General features: G+C 39.3%; 1 long non-coding RNA gene across 1 annotated transcript in view; it reads right to left on the bottom strand.

The window, feature by feature from the left end:
- Positions 1–4,425: 4,425 nt before the first annotated feature.
- Positions 4,426–27,489, bottom strand: part of LOC115847917 (uncharacterized) — a 279,707-nt gene continuing 256,643 nt past the window's right edge. Inside the window, exon 4 of the long non-coding RNA XR_009563436.1 lies at positions 4,426–4,507. This is a non-coding gene — a long non-coding RNA (uncharacterized lncRNA). The remainder of the gene's footprint in view (positions 4,508–27,489) is intronic.

Below are 27,489 nucleotides of genomic sequence, written 5' to 3'. Positions count from 1 at the left end.
GTAAGTCAGAAAGAGCAAAACAAATATCGTATATTAACGCATATATGTGGAATCTAGAAAAATGGTACAGATGAACTGGTTTGCAAGGCAGAAATAGAGACACAGATGTAGAGAACAAATGTATTGACACCAAGGGGGGAAAGCGGGTGGGGGGGGGGTTGTTGTTGGTGGTAGGATGAATTGGGAGATTGGGATTGACATATATACACTAATATGTATATAATAGATAACTAATATGTATAAAATAGATAACTAATAAGATCCTGTTGTATAAAAATAAATAAATAAAATTAAATTAAAAAGAAAAACTCTTCCTAGTGTTACACCAGTGGCTGATTGACACTTGGGGTAAAATTTCCAATGATAGCACCTAGGGATGCCTCATAAGGTTGTTCATGTTATGCACTGCACAACTCCAAAGGTTTACATTCATACAACATTTGTATTTCTTTGGGGAAATAGAAGTGTAGCTTAATATTCAGGCTTTTTTCATATTCAGACATATATGGTAAAATGTTACTCTGACTACTTTGTACAGAAATCACAGTGGGGGAGATTTTTTTCACTCAGTGAAGAAAATGAGTTTTGCTTCTCAGCTGACAAAGAATAAAATAAAATATTCTTGTGCTGAAACTGGAGACAGAGAAGCCAGGTGAACATCTGTTCTTCATATCACCCAGCATCCCTTCCTCTTTTCTATGATATTAGACATCCTCCCTGTACTAGGTAAGATTCTCCAAAGAAACAGAACCAATAGGAGATTATATTTATATATATATATATATGAGGAGATTTGTTATAGGAATTGGCTCATATGATTATGAAGGCTGAACTGTTCCACAATCTGCCATCTGCAAACTGGAGAACTAGGAATGCTGGTGGTGTAATTCAGTCTGAGTCCAAAGGCCTACAAACCAGGAATGCTTCTCCAAGAGCAGGAAAAGGATGATGTCTCAGCTCAAGCAGAAAGGACAAATTTGCCCTTCCTCTACTTTTTGTTCTATTCAGGCCCTCAATGGATTGGATGATGCCCACTGCATTAGTGAGGGCAATCTTCTTTATTCAGTCTACCAATTCAAATGCTAGTCTCTTCTGGAGACACCCTCACAAGCACAACCAGAAATAATGTTTTAGCAGTTGTCTGGGCATCCCTTATCCCAGTCAGGTTGACATGTAAAATTAACTATCACAATCTTCATACATAGCTTTTATCCTGGAGGAGCCCATCCCATGTGGTCTTATGTGGCTGGCCTGGCTCCCATCCCCCATCCCCACCACAGGGCTGAGCACATGACTTGGTCTCATCAGGCATGCCCACCAGTGACAGTGATTGGTTGAACAATGAACATGTGACTCAAGGTGGGTCTATCAAAAACTTTCCAGGAGTTTTTTACCAAACATACCTGAGAAGATATTCTCTTTCCATGAAGTTTACAAAGCTAATATAATGTGTGTTTGGTTAAAAACCTGTGGCAAAAACTGTTACTTGTTCTCCAATATCTTTTTTCTCCTTTTTCCACAATAATAAAGATTCAACTAGGCAAATGGTCTTATAGAATAAAGCCTACATTTTCCAGCTTCCCTTGGAGCTACTTATGACCATGTCAACACATGGTACATAAGTGAAAATGTCATGTGAGAGCTTTCAGAAATCTTTCTTAAGAGACAGTTGCTTTGTATCCTTCATCATTATTTTTCCCCTTCTTGCATCCTGCTGCTTGGAGTATGGATATTATGATAGGACCTCCGTCTTGGACCATGAACAATACCCCTGCTCCAGGGATGGCAGTTCAGAAAGCCGTGAGAATCAGTACCTGAAGATTTCATGGGACATAGCTGTCTTACCAGCCCTGAACTGTTCAAATGCAGACCCACATGTGAGAGAGAAATAGACTATCTTATTTAAGCCATTTTTATTTTATTTTCTGTTACTTGCAGCAATAATTAATGGCTAATGAATCTTAGTTAATTCAGACTGCTTAATCAGCATATCTACCACATGAAGAGAAACTGCCTAAGAGTGAAGACAACACAGGGGAAAGCAGAGCAAAAAGAAAAAGACAGAATTCTATTGATATAACTCAAGTCACTGAAGCTGGCCATGCCTTGAGCCATACCACCTTTCTACTTTCCAGTTTTTTAAGCAAACCTATTTACTTTTTTGCTTAAAATATTGTAAGTTGAGGGCTTCCCTGGTGGCGCAGTGGTTGAGAGTCCGCCTGCCGATGCAGGGGACACGGGTTCGTGCCCTGGTCCGGGAAGATCCCACATGCCACGGAGCGGCTAGGCCCGTGAGCCATGGCTACTGAGCCTGCGTGTCCGGAGCCTGTCCTCCGCAACGGGAGAGGCCACAACAGTGAGAGGCCCGCATACCGCAAAAAAAAAAAAAAAAAAAAAATTGTAATTTCTGTCATTTGGAGGAAAAAAGTTCAAATGAATCTAGCAATCTTGAGGAAGTATACATAATGTCAGTAATGTGCATGACATTATTTTGACCAGTGATGGGTTATGGAATTAGGAGTAGGAATCAATTTATTTAGATCTCCAGATTCCTAAGGGACAGAGAGATCTAAACTGATATCTACATTACATTACCATCTACATTATCCCTTTAAAGTGGCATCTCGTTTTTATCACTTTAAAATATTATGTGGGACTTGACTGGCTTGCAAGAGTTAAGATATTTCCCTGGAAAATGGTAATTTAGGAAGATTCACCTAGCTTCATAGCACAGGAGGGAATGAAAGGATTTTGAAGGATGGGATTGGAGGCAGGAGACCAGCCCTGAGTAGGAATCGAAATGACTGGGACCTAGTGGCAGTGTGAATAAATAGGAAGGGACAAAAAGTTAAAAAAAACAATCTGAACTCTAGTTTTAACATACATTTTGTCCTACTGGTATTTTACATTAGGAAAGTACTTTGCAGTTCATGATGTTTTTTCACATACGTTACCTCACTTGACACTTAACAATAATTCTTTGGAGTTGGCAAAGCAGGTAACTAGTTTCACCATTTCATGAAAGTGAAAACTGAGGCTTAGTGTGGTTACAGGTCTTGCCAAAATTTACATGGGTGTCAGAGCAGGGGCCATAATCTAGATTTTTCTGACTAGCCGTCCAGTATGGATGTACTGGGTCTCTCTGTACACAGAGATCCAGCTACAAACAAAGTTTTCTTTTCAGCAACTTCATTCAGTTTTGTTTGTGAATTCTAGTTCATTGTTTTCTTCATATTCATGACCTCTCCCGAGCAGTGACATGGGCTAAAAGACAGAACTTCATCCTGAGATGCATCATCTTTATAATGCAGTAGTGGAACCAAGGAGTGTGTGTGTAGATCAAGGGAGGACAGAGGAACAACTAATGACAAAAAAAAACCCAACCTTGAGTCCCATAGAAGGGATTTATGTTCCTTTTTTCAAACTTTCTCTATGCTCAGTACCTCCTCCAATGCGAGATCACCTCTCATTCACTATCATACCAGTAGCCCTGATCATTTTAATAATTTACCATTTCATGGAGCCATGGAAAGAGAAAGGAAATTGCTTTTAGACAGTGTCTTATTCAAGCAAAAGGAAATGGTTTCTGAACCACAGAAAACAAATAAACATGCCTCTACCTGGAACTTCACTAGCATTTGCCCGTTGTCTGGCACTAAAAGATGTGCTTTAAAATAATACAGTGTGTGGCTGGAAATCCTGAATGCTAGTGGGGCTATCTAAACTCTACAAGAAGAAGATGTTAACTGTCTAGGACAACTGAACTTGGACGAACTCCCAAATGCTGGGTGTCAAACCACATGCTAAATGGCTTTCCATACAGCAAAATGAAATGCCAAATCCTTAATGGCAGCTCAGCTTTCACAACTTTCAAAGAAGCATATTCTATTATTGCTCAAAATGTAATGCTAGCACACTATGTTTATAGCCATGGTGTATGACAACCTTCATAACATGGACGCTTGGCACTCTGGTGACACTGTTAAGCCTTCTAAAGAATTACACGTTTTCTATTATGGTGCTGTTGATGTATCATTCATCCTTTGCTTGTGAATTGAAAAATGTATAGTTTGGAACTCTGTGAGGTCCTGCTGAATTCCTCAGGACCATGGTCAAACATTGTTAAATGGTTATCCTTTTCCATGTTATTCTTGGGCATGGAAAGGAGTATCTTTTTAATAAAGGAAAATTGGCAGGGAGACTTCTCGCAGTGCAGTCCTGGTTTGGCACAAAATGTGAGGCGCCAGGGATGCAAACGTCTCATCTTCAGATTCTTACCTGGCAAAGACGCAAGAGGACACATTTCCCTGGCGATGCGCAGCAATCTGCTGCACCACGGTGGGTCTCAGATCCTTGGACTGACCCTCGCTTAGATGGTAGAAATCCAAAGTAAAGCAATGTGACCTGGCAAACACAGGATCCTGGAGCAGAGAGTGTGATTTCTTCCATTCCTATGGAGATCCTCATTTGGCTGGAAGTCTACTCCAGGGACAAAGTGTTTCCAGATCTTTGGCAGAAAAAGAAATGCCCTCTTTTCAACTTTCTTTATTTCAAAGAAGTAGAACGCTGACAAGAAAATATAAGTATCATCTATACTTTTGCTATAGCAGTAATAGCCATATAGATTTTAATGTTTGTACAATAAGGATGTTAACAGTGGCTGCTTTTTAAGATCATTGAAAGAATATAACATTCTTTTTTTATGAGCTATAAGAGATAGTAGATGAAATATATATGTATGTATGTATGTATTCATACATGTGTGTACATACATGTATGTATGCTACGAAATGTGATAAAATATGTAAACGTATGCATGATATATGTGTGTATACACACATGTGGCATATTGAACATGTAGGACTCATGAGGCATTATCATAAAAAGCCATTTTGTTTCTGTTTTCTGTATTCTGCTGTCCTTTTGAGTCAGGAGACATCTTCCTCTGACCCTGGATGGAAACATGAACAATCTCATGCCTTTTCTGAGCACACTTAGGATACAGAAAATAATCCTATGATCACTGTAAGCTGTAAAATATGATTGCAATTCAGAAACTAGAATTTCCAGCCCAAGAAATAAATCAGGTGGCAGAAGCTAGGTGTTCCCCCCACCCTGTTCCATCGCATTTAATGGGCTTGCAGGCCTGTCTCTCAGCTGCTGTGTCTATGAATGGCTCCCAGAGAATTCTCTCAGGAGAACTCTCAAAGGAGCTCCTGGTTCCAGGAGGGACAGTTCTGCCGTGCAGGATATGCTGCAGACCTCTCCCTCATAAATCAGACCAAGGCTAGACTTTACCTGAAATCACATCGTTGCTCTGCTTCTCCACCTTCCTTATCCTTAAACTTACTGGCTTTTTCTGAAGAGAATTCCTCAAAAAGTTGTTTGCCCCTGAATTCTACACTCAGCTTCCGCTTCTAGGAAACTCAATCTAAGACAAAACAAAACAACTCTATTTTCATTTAAAGTTATGATTCTCCACCCTCCACTCAAGAGTTGCCTATAGGAAGGTCATCACCCTACAGAGAAGGGGAAGTGGGTATTTTCTTATGACATTCCCTGTTCACCACTGTTCCACTCACTCCACTTACTGGCTGCTATTATCAAATAATTTTCCTGCATCTCTTGAAGTGAATACATGATTTTTATTTTTAATACTACAAATAATTCACTGAAATTTTCTGATATAGAAACATCCTTATACTTCTGGTGGAGAAAAAAATAAACATTACTTAATCATGACGCTCTATAGATATTGAGGCTATAATGTTAAGACACATTTACATCCCTTTAGTCTCTATTTCTCTCTTCTCCATCCTAATATTATCTAGAATTTTAGTTCTAGAATGTTAAGAAGGTTTCTTGTTGTTTTGTTTTTTTCCCTTTGGCCCCTGATAAGTTTTTGGACAAATGAACTTTAGTACATATATTTAGTCATCCTTATTTCTTATATCTTTGGCTGCATATCCTAGAATTAGCCTTTTCTTATTAGAGTACTCCCTTCAGGAGTGTTTACAAAGTGCTTCTTTGTATGACAAACTTGTTATGACTGAGAACATCTCTGTTGGACCCTCCATGGTGCTGTTGAAATCTGGCTGTAAGTGTCCTCTGGGTGGCGGGAACTCAAAAGTAAATTTGAGAGCCCTTTGAGAGACAGCCGCCTACCTTAGAACCTCCACATTGCAACAATGCACTTTCCAATTGATCTCTAATGTACTCTCCCAGGTCTTGACCCCAAAAGTGCACCCACACTCTCTTACCTCTGGGGTCTCCTTGCCTAGGAGGAAGCTCCTGGGGGCGTTTGCTTGAAGACAATGCAAGCCTGGCTACCTTCACTTGGCTCACAGAAAACTCATGTATCCTTGGTCTTCCAAATTGTCAGCCCTCCCACTTACTGACTTTTCTCCTCATTACGGCCTTCTGAGTGCCTCCTGCCCACCTCTCCCAGGCAGGAAGAAGACACCAAACACACATCAGGTTCTTCCAAATACTCTTTCACTCTTTATAAACTTTAAAAAACAAACAAACAAACATATTTTTTGTTATGTTTAGAGATAAACATAACATTATCTTTTTTGTTATGTTATATTTAGAGATAAACAAACATTATCTCTTAATAATATGCTTGTGTTACCAGTTCTTAATTTTTTTTACTTTGGGGCATTATTCTTTAACTTCAAACTTTGGAAGATGAGGGTTCTTTCCTGTTTCTATTCTCCGAAAATAGATTACTGCAATTTTGGTTTAATAAATATTCCATCACCACACAAGAAAAAAATTTTAGCTATGTGTGTCAATGGATGTTAAATAGACTTATCATGGTGACCATTTAGTAATATATACAAATATCAAAATCATTACATTATACATCTGAAACTAATATAATGTAACTTGTGAATTGTACCTCAATAAAAAATTTTAAGATGATGTTGTCAGAAAATGGAAGTAGTTAAACATGAGAGGAGATTTATATAAATTAGAGAAAGGTTGAGTATAATTATAAGAACATAGGAAAAAATAAGAATAAAATAAGACACTATGTCTAGGAAAAACATACTAAAAATATGCAGGAAAGGAAAAGTAATTCTTGTAGTACACAATTCATTTGTAAATAGTTTACATATTAAAATAATTTAAATCTGAAATAATACAATTACAATAATACTATTTTAGAAGAGTAGAAACAGGAAAGAACCCTCATCTTCCAAAATTTAAAGTTAAAGAATAATGCCCCAAAATGAAAAATTAAATATTGGTAACACAAGCATATTATTAAGAGAAAAAAGGTTTTTCTTAAGTTTATAAAGATCAAAAGAGTAAAATAATGTTTGTATCTGGGGTGGGGGAAATGGTAAGAGATGTAATAGCAGAGCACTTCCATTTTTCATTTTTTAAAAAGACTATAGAATTCTTGAATATCTATATTTTGTACATATACAAATTTGATAGAAAATAAAAGCTAAATTCTTAAAAATCAAAAGCTTAAATATGGAATATTCTGTAAAAGGCATTGGGACAACTGGTTATCCACAAGGAAGAGATAAAAGTAGATCTCTCTAGAACTTCCCTGGTGGTGCAGAGGTTAAGAATCTGCCTGCCGATGCAGGGGACATGGGCTCGATCCCTAGTCTGGAAAGATCCCAAATGCCGCGAAGCAGCTAAGCCCATGTGCCACAACTGCTGAGCCTGCGCTCTAGAGTCTGTGAGCCACAACTACTGAGTCCGCGCACCACAACTACTGAAGCCCGTGTGCCTAGAGCCCGTGCTCCGCAACAAGAGAAGCCCCCGCAATGAGAAGCCCGCACACCACAACGTAGAGTAGCCCCCACTCGCCGCAACTAGAGAAAGCCCGTGAGCAGCAACGAAGACCCAACACAGCCAAAAACAAATAAATAAATAAATTTATATTAAAAAAAAAATAGATCTCTCTCACTCACCATCCACAAAAATAAGTTCAAAATGAATGTAAAACCTGTGTGTAAAATGCAAAGATTTAATCCTTTAGAAAAGTAATATAGGTGAGTATCTTTATGATATCAGATTTCTTAAAAGTCAGAATACTACAAAATATAAGGGAAAATACTGATAAATCATATTGCACATTACAATCAAAATCTTCTATAGTAATAAAAGTCACCATAAGCAAAGTTGAGACAAGAGACATATTGGGAGAAGATATTTGCAAAGTATATAATTGCTAAAGTATCCAGAATATATATGGAATTCCTATAAATAATAAGAAAAATGCAAAAAAGTTTAACAGAAAAAACAAAAGAAGAAAATAATATAATCAGTTAATTATAGAAGATATCTCAACGATCAATAAATATCAGAAAAGGTAAGCAGACTTATCAGAATTAAATAAAAACAAGGAGAAATCATTATACACCAATAGTATGGGGTGGGGGGAGGAATAACATAAAAACTTGTAACACCAATTGTTGGAGAGATTGTGAAAAAAGAGTTTACATATTGGTTGTGAGAGAACGAATTGGTACAACTACTCTGGAAAACAATATGATAATACCTAGAAAAGCTGAAAATGTACATAGCATTTTAATTAAATGCCCAGGTATATCCTTCAGGCCCAGAGAAATTACTGCACCTGTGGCCAAGGAGAACTGCACAAAGATGTTCTTTCCTGCACTGTTTGAAATAGGGAAAAATGGACAATAACTTAAATGTCCATAAATAAGGAATAGATGAATAGACAGTGGCTTATTCATACAGTGGAATAATACGCAGCTGTTGAAATGAATGAACTAGATCTACATGGATAAATTTTAGAAACATTACTGAAGAGACAGGACCGAACTGAAGTTGCAAAATGGTACATATGATTCCACATATGTGAAAATTTAAAACATAGCAATATCATACATGTTCACAGACATGTACATATAGAGTAAAAGTCTCAAAACTTTCATGAGAATGCTTCCCAACAAATTCAGGATAATCGTAACTCTCAAGGGAGGGCAGGGGGGATGAAAAAGAGATGGGGAAAGGATAGTATTAGATGCATTGGCAATGCTTGGTTACAAACGCCCCAACAAAAATGACGTGAAGCAAATAAACGGAAGGCTAATGTTTGTTAAATCTAGGGAGGTGGATATGTGGGTATCTGAAATATTTATTTTCTGTGTGTTTAAAATTCTAGTAACATTTATACAGAGGAATATGCACCAGCTGAGCATCAGAAGGCCAGGCCTGTCTCTGATTTCCTCTAAAGGCAGTTGTATGCTTTCAGCCAAATCCCTTAGCACAGGGGGCCCCAGGCCCTCATCCTGGGACCTCGGCCTGTTAGGAACAGGGCCGCACAGCAAGAGGTGAGCGGTGGGCGAGCGAGTGAAGCTCCATCTGCTCCTCCCCATTGCTCGCTCGCATCACTGCCTGAACCCTCTCCCTTGTCCCGTCTGTGGAAAACCTGTCTTCCACAAAACCGGTCCCTGGTTCCCTGGTGCCAAAAAGTTTGGGGACTGCTGCCTTAGCATCTTTTCATCTCAGTTCCCTTATTTGTAAGTGGAAGGTTATAGCATTTTTCCCAGCCTGCTTCAGTGTTTGGAAGATGACAAAATAAAATTTTATATATATATAAAATATGGCTACTTTGAAAACTATTAAGAGCTAAATAATTGAAGAATTATTACTGTTTGCATGTTGACGTGTAAAAAATGGATATGCATAAAAAATAGTGATGCTAGTTTGGCAAACCAATATCAACATACTGTATATCTTTAGTATGGGTTTTATATTGCTATTTTGACTCTACAAAACTACACTTAGGGGCTTCCCTGGTGGCGCAGTGGTTGGGACTCCGCCTGCCGGTGGAGGGGACACGGGTTCGTGCCCCGGTCCAGGAAGATCCCATATGCCACGGAGCGGCTGGGCCCGTGAGCCATGGCCGCTGAGCCTGCGCGTCCGGAGCCTGTGCTCCGCAACGGGAGAGGCCACAACGGGAGAGGCCACATCAGTGAGAGGCCCGCGTACCGCAAAAAAAACCCCAAAATACTATACTTAGTCATCTCATCCTACTCTGGAGGCTTGACAAGGAGAGGGAGAAAATTGTGTTGCATCATTTCTCCAACACTATTCCCTAAATACTCTAAGGATTTGAAAGGGTTAAAAGCACAAAGATCTGCCAGGAACCACTAGGAGAAGAAAACATTGCATGCAAACATGGTGACTTAGGAAATGTCAGTTTAGTCAAAAAGACCACTGGCAAAGGAACACAGTGCATGTTTCTATTTAGAGCTTTAAAAAATTTATTTTAAATAATAGCCTTGGAAAAGAATGTAAAGTGAAGGGAGAACAAAAGGAGCTTTTTGCATATGTACTCTTTTCAGTTGTGCTCTTCTTAATAAATGAACTCTCCTCCAAAACATTTGTTAGATAGAAACAATCAAGGCTGAGGCTTTATCCTCTCTCCACTAATTAATTACCACAAATGAGCTGTAATGTGCATCATAACAACTTAATAAGCTGGGCCAAACTATTTTAGATTCTGCTATGCTAGTATTTCATCATGGCTGGGCTATTTAAAATAGGTAAGTAATATCTGAACACAAATAGCTTTTGAATTATTGTGTCCTTCAATAGAAACTCTATGTCTTAAGCAGATGTACCGTTTCCCTGGAAGGAAGGAAAGCAAAGAATGTCATAGTAGAAGTGAGGACAGGGAAGGGAGGATGAGACAGGGCAAACATGAGAGCTTACACAAACTATCTTCAATAATATAATATCCATTCCCTCTGCAGCTGTCACACTGGCCGACCAGATGCCATTCCAACAGGTCCTTCACATTTTCCCATATTTGTTGGACATGAAGAGTGGAGTATCCAATAGCTGTACTAGCCTCTCTTTTTTGACATCATTTGTTTCGTTGCCCATTCTTGCCTCAAATGTCTAACTGAAGCTGGATCAAAGTGTGACTAATACAAGCTCTTTAGTAATGTCTCTGCTTTTAATGAAAATTTAAAGGAAATTAGTGACTCATTGAGTCGATGAATAGACTTTGTATATCTGAGGATAGGTTAAAATATGGCTTACTGTCAATAAAAGAGCCAAGGGCCCCAGATGAGCTGTGAATTATCTAAGACACAATTATCTGAAACTTGACAGCCCTGATTTCTTTCAAATCAAAGGTCAATGTATCTTCCAGGCAGTAACATCTGCTACCATCCCAAAGTGGTAATTGTCTAACTTCAGCAAAGTCAGGCAGATCTTCATCTCTCCCTCCTTGAAGCACAAAGAGTTTACCACCCATGAAGGTACAATTCAGGCATTTCCAAAAGAAAGGAGAAAAGGGGGTGTCAGAGAGCCGATCTGGAGCTCAAGGAGAGCTCTATAAGGTGGTCCTTTCAGTGAACTATTTTTTTCCTGTTTATTACTTGTATCAAGTTTCTCTAGAACGTATAACCAGGGATTTTCATGACAGAATGGAAAAAAGTGGAAGAATTCTCTCAAAATATTTTTTAAACATGAGCTGTTTAGAGGCAGAGGGAATGTGCTAGTTTGATGGTCCAGAAGAAATTTTAGAGGCAAAGGCCAGTAACAAAGAGAAATAATTAATTGTCTCCCTTCCTCTCTGTTGTCACACCCATCATCTCTAGGAGGAAATGGCTGAAAATGGAGACATATAAAAAAATCAATGTTTGACCTCAGGGCAAATTTCATAATGGCAGAAAATGTATTTGATCACATTTCTTGATATCTGTTCCAAAATACATTGTACCCTCAAATTTGTGATGCTCCTGGGATAAGAAGTAAATGTATGTATAACTTTTAGGAGTGTTAATTTTGGTAAATTTTTTGGACAGAATCAAGATTGGACTGTAAAATTGGGTCTCGAACTCATTTCTTCTCTCATAACTTCCCTCCCATCTCCCCCTCTTTCCTGTGCAGGATCTATTTTAGCAAATCCTTGCTAAGATGTCAAATGAGAAAAATTTCAAGTGGGTCCTCTACCAAGTTTACATGTATTTTTAAAAGTTCATTCCGAAACCCCGAAGCCTTCAAAACTCAAAGGAATATAGCAGTTATAGAACGACAGGCACAGGGATGAGATGTTAGATGGTCAAGCCTCAGGGCCCTGTCAGTACAGCACTGATCCATTTACTGCTAAGGCCAACCCAGCACACGCGTGAGCAAGAACTGACAGGTGAAGAGAGAGATCTGCACTGTGTGTACTCTTGATCCATGGAGTAGAGGTCAAAGAAATTAAAGTTATGAGAAAACTGTCCTTGATTTAAACATTTTCTTAAGAATATTCTCTGTGTAGAAAAAATATCTCAACAAGCAATTTGGAAAGATTTAGGATCAGTTTAAATTCTATTGATGCTTCAAAGGATAAGATGGTTCAGTCAGCAATATATGACCAACTAAAATATTTTTCTCCAACAAGGAGAACCAGTCCTTTTTATATACTGTTGTCACTCACTGACAGGCAATAAATCCCTTGTGTATTTGCTTAGAAGAGAAAAATGAAGATAGGATCAGATAATATTGCTTATGATATTTCTGTGACTCCTGCTTTCCTCCAGCTTTTCTATTCTTGGTTGTCACACCGCCCATGTGGTCTTGAGCAAAGCCCCCAGTGCTCGAATCTGTTAGTTTAATGAGTTTATCCAACTCACCTAACTGTGGACGCCTTCTCTGAAGTTCCATCACTGCACTTCACAGAACAGCTTGGCAGCCTTGAATTCCAGTAACAGGAAAGAACTCTTAAACAATAGCTCATTTGATTTAAATCAAATTTTATCCATGGCATGTCAACTCTAGAACGGTATTCTCATTCAGAAAACAAACTCCATCACAATAAGGTCTTCTCTAGCTTGTGCTTTCGGCACTAAGGCTGACTGTCTTTTGAGGAAGATATAACTGATACAAAATATCTAAAGATATATCAGTCATACATTCCAAAATGACTGCATCATTTTCCCTCAATCTGTTCACATTTATTATACATTAAATCATTTGATTTCAGTGAAATCCTCCCTCCTCTTTGCTTTGAGAGACAACAGTTGTTCCTTTAATGACCAGGTAACTGAACAATTTAAGAAAATGACTGTATTAGCCTAAGAAAAGGGAATTTGATTTCTCCATGATGTTGTAGCAGTAAAAAAAGAAGTTATGAAAACTCCTAGTGAAAAAGTAGGATAAGAAACTTGTCTATAAGTTATTAAAATAACCATAATAAAACAAGCAGCAGAAATTACTTATAGATGGCCAATAAACACGACAGACGCTCAACTTCAATAGTCACCAAGAAATTGCAAATTAAAATCACAGTGTGATCCTACACACACACACCAGGATGCCGAAAATGAAAAGATAGAAAAGGCCAAGTGGAGGTACCAGGGCTCTCATACACTGCTGGTGGACAGGAGAATTAGTACAACTGCTTTGGAAATCTGTTTGGCAGTATCTATTTAAACTGAATGCACACATTCCCTATCACATGACAAGTCCAATTTTAGGTATATTCCCAACAGCAATTCGTATATACATTCACTGGATTACTTGTACCAGATTGTTCATAGCAGCAATTGTAACAACCTCAAACTGAAAACTATCGCAAATATCCATCAACAGTTGAATGGATAAATGGATTTGAATGGATAAATATTCACACAGTAGAAAACTCTATCGCTGTGAAGGTAAACGATCTACAACTACACACAACAGCAAGAATGAATCTCACAAGCATAGTGTTACATGAAAGAAGCCAGACACAAAAGTGTGCACACTGTATGATTCCATTTATATAAAATACAAAGACAGATGAAACTAATTGATGCCTTGTTTGTGTTATCCATGAGGGTACCAAGAGGAAGTCAAGTGCCCAGAGGATAGGAATGCTTGTCGTCCTCAAGCTCCCCCCTTCTCCTGCGTGAGGTCCCCACCCTGAGCACTACACTCACGATAAATGAAGATAGTTTTTCAAGTGAATGCTGATGCTGAAGCACGTGGCAAGCAGGCACAAAGCCATGGAGACATACTTGATGTAGCCTCCAGGGCAGAAGAGGACCTTGTGCTGCTCCCCCGAACACAGAACCTTGAGACCAACAGGGAAATTTTCCTTTAATTCTCCCATTTATGGCCCCATCAAAGCATAGAAAATACTTTGATTTAGGCTATGGTTAGAAATGGAAACTTGTTAGTTGTGATGTGGTAGAGGGAATGGGTTGGCAAGGGGGTGTGAAAGAAGATGAGTGGACTTATATAATGCATTTCCAAAAACTATTATAGACATTTACTTCACACATAATCCTTTTAGGAGAAGTTGCAGGTGGACATGGCACTCAGGTTCCTTTCAATTTGTTTAAAGTGTGCACAAACAGACCACATGAAGGCTAAGAAGATATAAATAGAGGATACTGCTGCAGCTGAATACAACTTACAACTTAAGAGAACCCGACACACATTTAATGATGTGTCTGAGAGCTAATTGTGCTGGGTAATAAATGGCAAACATACACAAACAGTTAAAAGCAGGTTACTCCTACTTGGTCAAATGAGGTTTTCTCCCTAATTTTTCTCTTCTTTTTGTTGATTCCAGACCCTGCAACTCTTTCCATGGGAGACACCCTTCTTATCTACCTTTGTGCTGCTACAGCAGGGGCTGGTACAAAAGGTTCTCAACAAATGGCATCAAATGGAAGAAATGTCACTATTGATAGTTCACCCTGATGCTCCCTCTTCCATCAGGGATTCCTGTTCTCCACCCATGATCCACAATGGCTTGTGAAAAAAGCCCCCTGAGGGGCCCCTGCCACTTCTCTTCAGGTCCCCTGAGTCATTTTCAAACTGCCTGTTTCTTATCACCTGCAACACTCACCCTTTTCCACCCACAACCCTCATCTACCTAGTGCCCTGGGTTCGAAATATCTGGGAACAATAGAACTCTGGGAAGCACCCAGATGGCTCATCAGCAAGGACTGTGCTTCTCAGCCCTTCCTACACACTTGGAAAACTGGTAAAACATACTGATGGTGGGACCCCACTCCCAGAAATTCAGACTCGGTTGGTTTGGGCAGATATCTGGCAGCTGGATTTTTTAAAGTGCAACTGTTAATTCTGATGTAGCCAGGGCTGAGAACCACGGCCTCGAGGGTGATTGCATATTCACTAGATGTGGGGAGTAGCCATGAATAAAGCAGAACACAGGACAATAAATACGGACTCTGAGCATCTTAAGAAATAAAGGAAGAGAGGAAGTGGGAGGTGAGGCGAGAAGCCATTCAACAGAGGTCCTGCCCTTGGCAGGGTTTGTGGGCTTTGAGGAGAAGAAGCTGGCAACTCCCAGATGTACCTGTACTCAGTCCTCAGCAACGACTAATAAGCGAGCTTCTGATGGTTCTATTTAGAGTACTAAAGCCCAATTTTAATCTGACGGAGAAAGGAAATAGTAAGGACAGAGCACATGACTCTGTCTATGACACGCTGAGGAGGCCACACTGAGGGAAACCTGTTGTCACTGGCACAGTGGCTTTAGTCCCTCCTCTTCCTGCCACCCCTCCCCCGTCCACTAGGTGTTGCTTCTGCCCAGCACCAGCACACACTCCCTTCTCCTCTCTGGGCAATTCTCTTCTTACCATTTGGTGACGTTTGATGGCAGTGTTTTGGCGGTTATCGTTAATGCTTTCATTCGAAATTTCGTTTCTAACTCTTCACAGTGAAGACCACCTCCCCAAGAAAACTTCAAGCACAGGCTTTGGAACCAAAGTGACCAAGGTTTGAATGCTGATTTGATCATTTATCAGTCATATAATATGGGCGATTGATTCTCTGAGCTTCAGTTCTTTTCATTCTATAAGATGGAGAGAATAATATCTACCCTGTGAGGTTTCATGAGATTAAATCAGATCATCAAAACAAAAGTCCCTGACGATGGGAAGGTACACAACAAATATGAGTTTCCTCCCACTCTAGATAAGACCCCTCTCTGAGACCTGCACTGTCCAGTATGGCAGCCACTAGCCACCTGCAGCTATTTAAATTTTAAATGAAATTGATTAAACGTATTTAAAATTAGAAGTTCAATCCCTCAGTTTCCCTAGCCACACTTCAAGTGCTCTGTACATAGCCACATACAGTTAGTGATACACACACACATACATACATATACACGAACATATCTTATTGGATAGCACAGATTATAGACCATTCCATCATTGCAGAAAGTTCCTATAGACAGCACAACTACACCATCAGGCCTGCTCCAGTGCAACTGCAATGAAGACAGGAACCATCCGTGGAACCCACTGGCCAGGCAGTGAGGTGCAGGGCTAAATCCTTCTATCAGAATATTGCATGTGTAACATAGCTGCCTTTTCTAGGTGTTCACTTCCGGGCAGAAGGGACAAAAAAGATGTTATAGAAAGAAAAATACCATATGATCTCTCTTATATGTGGAATCTAAAAAATAAATAAGTAACCACGCTAATAGATACAGAGACCAGATTGGTAGTTGCCAGATGTGGGGCAGTGGGGAGTGGGAGAAATGGGTGAACAGTTTTTGTTTTGTTTTGTCTTTTCAGTTTAAATAAATTGAATAAAAAATAAATTAAACTAAACTAAAAGTATCAGCATGCTTAAAAAAAGATAAAAGTCAAAAAAGAAGATGCTGAAGAATCTGAAAATAAGCACGACTTACTCAGCGATTTTGTCAAGACTGGGCAGGTTATGTTAGTCTTTAGCTCTGCGTAAGCAAATAAATCCATCCAAGGTTGTCAAGCAAAGGGTATATTTGCCATGAATTTAATTTATTATTCACACAGTACTTCTAGACACTGCCTTGGTCAATTTTGAATTCATTTCCCTAGCAACCTGGGCTAAATTAAGCAACATGACAGAGCCATGAGGCAGGGAGCCTCCTGAGAATATCTTAACCCATCATCTCAGACTTTAAAGTTGCCTTTTATCTTAGTTGCTGTGCCTACACCAGCCTGCCAACGATTGTCATCTGGGGCCTATAGTCCCCAGGTCACTAGTTCAGGTCATGACTTGTTTAAACAGGAAAAACAAGAACATGATGGGTCACAGGGTATGGTTGTGCAGGCTGTGCACTGCACAACTCCACGGGGTACCAGTTACAAGGTTATCATAAATTTGTACATTTATTCCAACAATTTCCCAGAAAACAGCAAGGTATCTGAAACAATGAAGGCACCATCTAGCTTCATAAATGTACTGTATGTACTAGCTGCCCCAGGGTGACTGGATGTGCCACTCTGAAGCTAGAGGGAAGAAACAGACAAAGGAGTCAAAATCCTGAATCTAGGGATAATTCAGCACTGGGGCCCAAGAATTTCTGGATATCCACAGCAGTTCTTTGTTCCAGTAGCTGCCGGAGATATTCTGCCTTGTGATTCATTAAGCTGGACAGGACTTGCCCTCTGATTTAGAGATTTTCACTGGTTTTGACCAGGTTTCAACACTAATACAATGTTTCTCAAACCTGGCTCTACAATTGCCTGAGGAGTTAAGAAAAACAAACAAACAAACAAAAGAAACAATAACGAAAACCCCAAAACCTCATAGATAGGGAGAGTAGATTGGTACTTGACAGAGGCAGAGGGTGAAGGTTGGGCAAAAAGGGTAAGGTGGTCAAAAGATACAAACTTCCAGTTGTAAAATAAATAAGTCATGGAGATGTAATGCACAGCATGGTGACTACAGTTAATAATGATATATTGTATATTTAAAAGCTGCTAAGAGTAAATCTTAAACGATCTCATCATACACAAAAAAATATGTAACTATGTGTGATGGTGGATGTTAACTAGACTTACTGTGGTGAACATTTCACAATATATACAAATATCAAACCATTATGTTATACATCTGAAACTAACATAATATTATATATCAACTAGATCTGAATTTAAAAATATTCTGATTCTGAACCCTACTTCAGACAAATAAATTAAAATCTCTCTGGATAGGGCCTGGGCAGCAGTATTTTACAAAAGTATCTAGGGTGCAACATGGTGGATAACCACTCCTCCAGCAGATAGAAAGAATGGAACAGATGTATAGAAGGGGAATCTGATGCCCCAAGTCTGGGAGAAAAATTGTTAAAATGGAAGAATTTTTAAATGTGTTGCATAGGGCTTTTAATTATTAGAACCAAAGATAAGCAGAAAATAGAAAGAAAAATGTTAAATAAGCAACATGATCTGGTGTTCATGATAGAAGAGTGGGTCTTCATCACTTGTTTTTAAAGTTTAGATTTATACTGCAAATATAAAGACATAACCTCAAACTTTATTGATAAACTGTCCTGGAGCACTCAAACTGAGCTTTAAAGTGTTAGAAGAAGCAAGGAAGGAAATAACTGAAAAGGGAAAGGGGGGACTTCCCTAGTGGCGCAGTGGTTAAGAATCTGCCTGCCAATGCAGGGGACAAGGGTTCAAACCCTGGTCCGGGAAGATCCCACACGCCGCGGAGCAACTAAGCCCGTGCGCCACAACTACTGAGCATGCGCTCTAGAGCCCACAAGCCACAACTACTGAGCCTGCGTGCTGCAGCTACTGAAGCCCGGGCGCCTAGAGCCTGTGCTCTGCAACAAGAGAAGCCACCACGGCAAGAAGCCTGCACACCACAACGAAGAGTAGCCCCTTTTCACCGCAACTAGAGAAAAGCCCGCACGCAGCAACGAAGACCCAAAGCAGCCATAAATAAATAAATAAATATAAATAAATTAATAAATAAAAAACAGTAAACTATTTTTTTAAAAAAAGAAAAGGGAAAGGGGAAATCTGGCCCATTTAAGAATAAAAATGAGCCCTCAGCTAAGTCCTGCAGGTAGCACAGCATTTCATAGTCCGAGCTCAGGAAGAAGGGGCTCACTGTGATGACTGGAAAGGTAAGTGGCATAACCACAAGGGAAGCTGAGACTATTTGGCAAACTGTGGCTTGTTTATTTAGAAGACCTCATAACTTCCTGCTAAATAATCCAAGTGTGGTCTAGTCCAGCTTGTTTCAAATGAAAATGGCTTAGTCATTTTACCCATTTCAAGAGTTCTCTGTGAGTCATGGGTTATAGTCACTTCACACTCAGGTCTAAGATAGCCAGTCCCCTTGAAACATCTCTGGAGTTAAGTCTTCCCAGCTAATCCTTTCTGCACTATCTCAAAGATGAGTCAGTGCTTTGTTGTCTTCCTTTGCCACCCCAAGTTAGTGAAAAATATTCAGAATTCCCAGAAAAGCAGATATATTCTAATTGGTTCTTAGTAAAACAGCCAATGTCATAAATGTATGCTGTATTTTCAAGTGCATGTTCAGGGATAGGGAGGGTGGGAGGGAGACGCAAGAGGGAGGAGATATGGGGATATACATATATGATAGCTGATTCACTTTGTTATAAAGCAGAAACTAACACACTATTTTAAAGCAAGTATATTCCAATAAAGATGTTAAAAAAAAAAAGAGCCTAAAACTACACATTCACTTTGAATTCCTCTAATGGAGATAGATGTTTAAAAAATTTTAGGGAAGATAACATATTTTCCCTCATCTCCATTTCTTCTTATCCAAATCTTTTATTGTTTTCAAAAGCCAGTTTACCTCTCATATCTTCCATTAACTTTTCCCAACCCAAAGTAACCTCTTCCAGCTCAGGACTTATACTGAGTAACTGACCCTGTCATTTGGTATTATTCATATACTGTATTATTACACCTCTCATAGTCATTTAGCTTATCATATAGGAGTATCTTTCACACCTGTTATATTCTTCAAATATGTCCATGGGTATAGTGCACAGTGGAAGAATATATATTTTGTAGCATTCCCTGAATGTTAGATGAAGTCATTATGAAACAGTATAAATTCATGAACCAATTTTATCCCGTATCTATCTATACCATTGTTCCCTCTCTCACAAAGGAGAGGACACAATAATATGTCCGGATGTAAGATAAGGTGCCCTGGTTTTCTCACAACTGTAGGACCCAAGGGGCATGAATCCCTGAATTCCTTTAGTGTATCAGGTACCAAAAACATGGGCAGGGGTGGAGGGCCTCCAATGCTCCCCCAGTTGAATCACGTGTCTTTAAGATTTTTTTAAGGAATAAGGAGGAATACTGGTAACTAAATGATGGGAGGCCACTGATCGTAAACACATCCTGATTTCAAAAATGTTAAAATACGAAAAAATATGTGCTTTAAAATCAATGATTTATGGTAAGTGAATATGATCTTTTAAAAGAGGTAATATGTAATAAAAGTTAGAAAGCTCCTTCATTAAAATATTAAAATATTGGGCTTCCCTGGTGGCGCAGTGGTTGAGAGTCCGCCTGCCAATGCAGGGGATGCAGGTTCGTGCCCCAGTCCGGGAAGATCCCACATGCCGCGGAGTGGCTGGGCCCGTGAGCCATGGCCACTGAGCCTGCGCGTCCAGAGCCTGTGCTCCGCAACAGGAGAGGCCACAACAGCGAAAAAAACTGTGAAGAACACATGCACAAAGACCTGACCAAAGGAAAAGCAGTGCTAACACTTAGTCCTGGGGTCAGCATTTACCTAATGAACCCATAAAGAACAATGCATGAGATTGTTGCTTTGCACAATATTAATCAAAAGAAGGATGAGTGATGGGGTTCTGAGGAGAAGGCCCAGGAACAGTATCTTTCTCCATTCACTGTCTCTGTCTATGAATGAAAAGTAATCCAAAACAATCTTTTTAGCAACTGGTGTCAATGTCAAAAGTAAATTCAGTAATTTTGCCTTGTATCCTTTCTATCCCAAGATATCCCAACTTTCTTTAACTGTGAAGTATACTCAAATAGATATATCTAAACTTCCTGGGTGGAAATCTTTCCTTTTTTTTTAACCCAAATAGATATTTAACCTGTTGACGTTACTGCATATAATTTACAACATATTTAATCAGAACCCAGCAGTGTAGGGCTCCCTCTACACTGCAGTATTGAACTTGAAGCCTAGGAAGCCATGAGTCCAGAATCCTTGTAAACTCAGATAAGAGAACAAATTAATTTTTCTCTTGCCCTGGACTTCTCTTCTTCATCAAGGCCTGCACTGAAGCACAGGGATGAGTAGCCCACAGGCAGCAAAGATCCACACAACTGCTACAGAAGTGTTCCTTCCGGCAGTGCTGCGGATGCTGCTGCCGTGTTCTTTTCCTGCCCTACGATCGGTCAAGTGCCATGCGGGCTGCCTGTCCTGAGAATGCACAAGGGAAAAAAAGACGGCATCATGCAGATTTGTACTTTGCCTGTGGTTTAGGCCATTTCATGTTACTAGCTTGGCCACAGCTAACTGGGCCACGAAAGAAGCATGAGAAAGAAGTCGTAATCTGCCTTGTTAGCAATTAAACACCCAACAAGCAGTGCATTCCTGGTACCCCACGCCTGTGCTAGCACTACCTGGTACTGGTTTCTGTGGGGGAATACTACAGAACATTTAGACTCATAAGATCAAATAGTAACAGGAAAATAACCAGGATGTTATGTATACATATTTTAATCCCCCATACTGACTTTCAAAAATGAAGTGACTGGGACTTCTCTGGTGGCGCAGTGGTTAAGAATCTTCCTGCCAATGCAGGGGACATAGTTTTGATCCCTGGTCCAGGAAGATCCCACATGCCACGGAGCAACTGAGCCTGTGCACCACAACTACTGAGCCTGCGCTCTAGAGCCCGCGAGCCCGCGAGCCACAACTACTGAGCCCACGCGCTGCGACTACTGAAGCCCGCATGCTCTAGGGCCCGCGTGCTGCAACTACTGAGCCCACATGCTGCAACTGCTGAAGCCTGCACGCCTAAGCCCATGCTCCACAACAAGAGAAGCCACGGCAATGAGAAGCCCGCACACCGCAACAAAGACCCAATGCAGCCAAAATATATATATATATATATATATTAAAAAAAATGAAGTGACTGATTTTATATCCAAATAATATCTTATGAAGCAAGCAAGAACAACCATTATGTGAACTGTTTAAATGACCCATAAGTTGCTTGAGGACCAGGAGGTATCTTACTCACATTTGTATCCCCATAGCCCAACGTGGTGCTCAATACATAATAGGTATCTAATACTGCTGAATGAATGAATAACTATCTTACCTGAAGATGAATGCCACCTAAACAGAACAGCCCTTAAATTTTAACTACCTGACATAGCCTCCATCTAAGGAAAAACAGCACCAAAATTCTGTGGTTTGGGCCATTTCATATTACTAGCTTGGCCACAGCTAACTGGTCCAGGAATTCCTGCTGAGGCCAGAGTGCTCTGGGGCACCATGGTTAAAGACAGATCAGCAGGAGTGCCCCATATTGGCTAGTGGCCAATAGACTTCATTCCTCCCTCTCAGGAAGTACAAATACAAGTAGCACAGAGAAGAGGGTCACAAGCCCTGCTCTTGAATCAGGCACGCCAGTGTACTTTAGGCCCAATGCATGGGGGCCCAGAGGGGCTGACTGCCAGCTGTGTACTTATGAAGAACCCTATCACTCCTGGCAGCTTTCCCCTATGTTCTGAGAAACTTTAGAGTTCTAAGAGATGAGAATAGATACTGCTTGGTAATAGTCTGGGAAATGCTGAATGCCATGTCCTTTCCTGATTAGTTACAATGTCCACTTGCATTTTAAAATCTCTTAGAAACCTTGCTCCAAAAAAAAAGAGTTTAATCCTATTTAGCAGTCTATTTCGAAGCACACATAACTGCCAACGTGTAGCACAGGACACCTGATTTGAGAAATGGTGCCCTAAAGTGACCTAGATGTATCTCTTTTCTCACAAGTACGTCTAACTAAAGAATTTCCTTAATTATGGGACTTATAAATATTATCCTCAGCAAATGAGCCTCCAACTTGCAAGAATGAAGCACAGGCTAAAAATTAGACCAGGCCCTTTTGTATAAAGCAGTTACTCAAATTGTAACATGAGTCAAAACTTTGGGTTCCAAAATTCTTAAGACTTCATGACTTCATTCAGGAATCCTTTAAAAACAACTGTGGTCATCATCCATCAAAAATGCACCTTTCACAGTGTTCCACAGACAGGGAGATAAAAGTCCTTTGGGCTGATTTATTTTCATTAGTGCCTTGCCAGTAAATATGTAAACAATTTCAAACTGGGCAAACACACATGCTGAGCATAATAAAACCCATCTTAATTGCTGCTCTACTAAGAAAAAGAACTCTGAGTACCTTGTCAAATAAATAAATGATCTATGCCTTTTCTTGTCACTTTTCTTCAGTAAGTTTAATAAATAAAATTGATAGCTTTGGAAAGAGTTTTAGGTCAGCTCTTTCAACTGTAACATTCCTTCACTTAAATATCAGTTACCACAACGTTCTAAATTTTGAAGCAAAAGCTGTTTCCTGCATTTATTTTGACACATATCATAAAGCAGCATCAGTAAAGCTCAGCCCATCAACCCTGGCTGGAGTTTTTCCTGATACATGCCTGCGTTTTTTTACTTTTCTTCACCTCCCTCCTTCCTCCTGCCAATCCCCACTTTGCCCCAGAGCATGACTCATTAAGCTCCTGGTAGAATAATTACTATGTCTGAAACATCATCTAAAAGGAAATGCATTTTAATTCATCTAGAAATTCTAATTAGGATCATGAATAACTGAAAAGGTTTAGCAATGAGCAAGCATGCCTAATATACACTTTTTTTTTTTTTGGCCACACCGCACAGGGCGGCATGTGGAACTTCCCCGGGCAGGGTTCGAACCTGCACCCCCTATGGTGGAAGCACGGAGTCTTAACCCCTGGACTACCAGGGAAGTCTCAAACGTGCCTAATATAGAAGAGAAAGTGTGAGAACGGACTCCAATGGTCACAGGAATAGAAAAATCATAGTCTGTAGAGATAAATATTAGTGCTTTCATGGAGAATTCATTGAACAAAAACCTCACCTGCTCCCAAAATAAAATATTCCTGAAATTAGACACTCTTCTCCTATCACACATCAATCAATGCTTACTTTTGTAACTAACAGAATAACTGGGTAAGATTCCAACCACAAATGTATACATTGGCTTTCACCCTCAAGAGCTAAGGAAGTAATGATTCTCGAATTTGGAAACTGCTATTCAAAGTGTAGACATGGAAGGAGAGATTAATAAGAGGGGAACACAGTACAGACAGACATGAGTTGTAATAAGCTGTTAGTATCAGTGAAAAGAGAGAAATAAAAGCTACCCCAAGGGAAAGAAAATTCAAAGCCAAGGGAAAAAATGTGGGGAATTTAGTTTCCATTCCCGCTCTTTGCGAATTGCTTTAATCTTTAGATTCAGCCCTTTATTGTGTCTGTTTGTATTTTGTTTCTGAAATGAGAGGTAACATAAAGTCACCTAAATAATATCACTTAAGACATACTGAAAGAGGAGAAAAATACGTAGTAGTTTTGTGCTCTGGAGAAGGTGACCAGGAGGGGGTCAGCAAATAGACATTTCTGTAAAGTGACTGGAAGATCACGACTATCTTTACATTCTGCTCCCAAGGTTTTGTCTCTCACCCTAAATTAGTTCTGAGATAAGTCAATCTATTAATATTCAAATAAGAATTGGAAGCTATGTTTAAAAATATATATAAAAGAATTAGAGTTTCTAGCAGCACTTTCCTGATTGGATCACATCCCACCTCACCCCACTCCACCCCAATCCCAAGGAATTCCTGTGACTTGCCAGAAGCAAACTGCACTTCTCTCCTTTCTAATGGGTGCATATTTCCTAGCCACTCCCATAAAATGTTAGAGGCAGGCAAAGTGACTTTGATAAATCATATACCAAAATAGATGAGATTTTACAGCATTCCTTTGAAATGAAATACGCTGTCATAGCTCTTGATTTTAGGTTTCAGACATTCAAATGATTACATTTCAAATACTTGCAGAAGGGATAAATGCAAATTTTTCCACTGAAAAATCCTTAATCCAAAGTGATTATTCATTTTCCCTCAACCTTTTTTTTCAAAGAATTGAATAACAATAAAAGCAATAATGATCATAATTTTTAACTCTTATGTACTAGGCACAGTGCCGTGTGCTTTACATGCATTAGCTTTTTTAAACTCCATGACAAGTTTAAGAGACAGGAACTTTTATCATTCCCATTTTACAGACAAGGAAACTGAGGCTTGGAGAGGTTACTGATTTGCCGAAGTTCACACAGCTTTACCAGTAAGAGGATGTAAATTCTCCTCTCTCTTACCCCACTGCCCACACCCTTATACTGAAGAATTTGACAAATATAATAGGCATTACCACCTGCCCATAAAAGAAGAGTCTAGGCATTCTAATCTGAATGTATAAATGTTAAGGTTAATGCACAGAAAAATGTAATAAATAGGTGAATACACTTTAGGTGACTAGAAAACCTGAGAAATATTTTGATAATTTGATACCCACACCCTTCTATATTAGCCAAAATACCTTTACAAAAAAGCAAATGAGGCTTCAAATGCTCTAATATGCCACTGATTGTTTCAGGGTGTCCATTTTACATTCCCTGTACAGGTAGAGCTGTAAGGATAAAGGGACAAAGATAGATATATACAACAAGGCTCTGGGCAATCAAACATATTTACATTCCTATAAATTTAAGTTTTCAGAAAAATCGACTCAAATCTGGGCATCAGATAAGTGTTTTAACACATTTGATTTTAGGAATCTAATTCAAAGCCAGGGCCACACAAGCAAAGCAGTTGTCTAAGCTAAGATGGGATAGCCATCTAAGTGGGGACATTTAAGAAGTACAGAAGATCCTCCTGCTTGAAATATTTTCTCCCCTTACCTGAATGTTTTCATTACACTTTGTCACACTGAACAGAATATCCATTAGATACTGATTTCAGAAATTCAGATGACACTATAAGCTGTTCACTCTTTTGTATCAATTACCTTGATTTAATTTCTTTCCTTTCCAACAGAAGTGGGAGTTTCTAGCTATTCTCAACCCTGGCTGCACAATTAGAATTAGCTACGAATATTTTAAAATAATGCTAATGCCTGGGCCGCACCGCTAGAGATTCTGTGGCTCTGGGTAAACTAGGGCCCAGGCAGCAGCAAATTTTACGAGCTCCCCAGGTGGCCCTGGTATGTGCCAGGCTTGAGACTCACTGGTTCAGATACTCTCTGCTGCCTGTAAAAAGCAATAATGACATTTGCTGACCATGTCCGTATTTTCTGTGGTTTTCATCCTGGAAAGATTAAACCCTCTCATAGTAGGCTATGTTAAGAGAGGTAGTAACCACCACAAAATCTAATTTGAAATAAGAAATGAAAGTTGTGTGGAAAGAAGGTTAAAGGGGGAAAAAGTCTCTATTTTTTGTTATTTAAAAAGAAAAAAACATGTTATTTGACTTCTTTAGGATACAGGAGACATGATCCCATTTTCTTAAGTAATCCTTCAAATGTGATTCACTGCTTTGAAATACACACTTCCTAATTGCCTGTATGTCTTTTTCAAGTCTACCACAGCTGTCATATGATGAGTCAAACCTTAACTGGTAAGTAGACTCCAGTCATTCTGAGAGCACTAGAATTTTGACTACAAAATAGATTCAACAACCAACAAATTCAACTGCTATTTCTTTTCATGACATCTTATCAATAGTTCAGATCTGCAATATATGAATCAACCTGGATGAAATACCTATATTTCAGGAATCTAGGTCAGAACATTATTATTACCGAAAGAGATTAAAAACAGACATCCAACTTCACCTAAGGTTCTTATAGTAAAATTTCACATATAAATAACTCTTTACATTAAAATGTGAAACTTAGAAGAATTAACAATTAACACTCTATGCTATTAACCTTCTGTGCAATCCAGATGGATTACTTAACTTCTGTGAGTCTCAATTTCTTCAGTTTTAAAATGGGACTATTTCTTACTACCTACCCGACCTCCCTTGAGATTTTCTTAAAGGATTTTGTTACAATGCTTGTGCACTTGAAAAACTCCAAAATACAATACAAAGGTAAGCTATCAGTAGCCACTTAATCATAAGCTTTATGAGGGCAGAAATAGTTTCTCATATATTTTATGAATGTAAAAATATATGATAGTAATTGGAACTCACAGAGAACACAGGCTAATGATTATTAGGTAAAAGCAAACTGAATTCTTGGGCTTGTTTCCCTCTACCCCAAAAGCTACCATTGCCTTTATGAAATCAGTAACCATATATTTAACCATATTTTTGCCACTTTTTCCTAGGGGCTAATGAAAAAACTGCGGAAGAGAAGCCTTCAGTGACTGTCAGATAAAATTCTACCAGAATCAAGTAAGAGTACGGGGAAACCAGACACAATTTGCATTCATCCACCTATTCTTGGATTGTAGTCTTACATTCCACTCCTATCTATTTCCAACACAAAAATGAAGAAGTAGAAAACAACATGAAAAAGGGTATACTCTTAAAATTGGCCTCATAAGTGAAGTTAAATGCCAGCATTCTTGGTGCTGAAACCATTCCCTGTCTAACGAGCCCAGAGAATAAACTG

The sequence above is a fragment of the Globicephala melas genome, chromosome 3, assembly GCF_963455315.2.
Source record: "Globicephala melas chromosome 3, mGloMel1.2, whole genome shotgun sequence".
NCBI classification, from domain to species: Eukaryota; Metazoa; Chordata; class Mammalia; order Artiodactyla; family Delphinidae; genus Globicephala; species Globicephala melas.
The sequence above is the reverse complement of the archived record's forward strand: the minus strand, read 5'-3'. Positions and strand labels throughout refer to the sequence as shown.